We start from the raw sequence: 1,018 nt of genomic DNA on the forward strand, positions 1-1,018 counted from the left end.
AGTTCTCTTTCCACATTGGAAATACTAAATAGCAGACACAGCTAATGTATCTTCTAAGCATTTTTCTTTTTAACATAGTTGAGAAGAAATCAGCTGTAGTTTTATTTGAGTCTCGCTCTGTTGCCCGGGCTAGAGTGCCGTGCGTCAGCCTAGCTCACAGCAACCTCAAACTCCTGGGCTTAAGCAATCCTTCTGCCTCAGCCTCCCGAGTAGCTGGGACTACAGGCATGTGCCACCATGCCTGGCTAATTTTTGCTGTATATATTTTTAGCTGTCCAGATCATTTCTTTCTATTTTTAGTAGAGATGGGGTCTTGCTCTTGCTCAGGCTGGTCTCGAACTCCTGACCTCGAGCGATCCTCCTGCCTTGGCCTCCCAGAGTGCTGGGAATACAGGCGTGAGCCACCGTGCCCAGCCTGCTGTAGTTTTAATTCTGTTCTTTTCCTTTTTTTTTTTTTGTTTTGTTTTGTTTTGTTTTGTTGAGACAGAGTCTCACTTTGTTGCCCAGGCTAGAGTGAGTGCCGTGGCGTCAGCTTAGCTCACAGCAACCTCAGACTCCTCGGCTTAAGCAATCCTACTGCCTCAGCCTCCCGAGTAGCTGGGACTACAGGCATGCGCCACTATGCCCGGCTAATTTTTTCTATATAGATTTTTAGTTGTCCATATAATGTCTTTTTATTTTTAGTAGAGACGGGGTCTCGCTCAGGCTGGTCTCGAACTCCTGACCTTGAGCAATCCACCCGCCTCGGCCTCCCAGAGTGCTAGGATTACAGGCGTGAGCCACCGTGCCCGGCCTATTCTTTTCCTTTTAATAATTGTGTTCTCATGTCATTACTGTGGCTATATAATACTCCATTTGGGGAATGTACAGAACCCATTGCTTTGTGCAGCAGGTGCTAAATGTCTACTGTTCCAGTAGAGGCCCTTACCCTGTTTTGGCCCACTGTCCAGGGAGTACCTGGAAGGCCCTTGCAAGGTATCTTACAGCTGTTAATGATGTGGTATAGTGGAAGGAACAC

This window comes from Eulemur rufifrons, chromosome 8, assembly GCF_041146395.1.
Source record: "Eulemur rufifrons isolate Redbay chromosome 8, OSU_ERuf_1, whole genome shotgun sequence".
NCBI classification, from domain to species: Eukaryota; Metazoa; Chordata; class Mammalia; order Primates; family Lemuridae; genus Eulemur; species Eulemur rufifrons.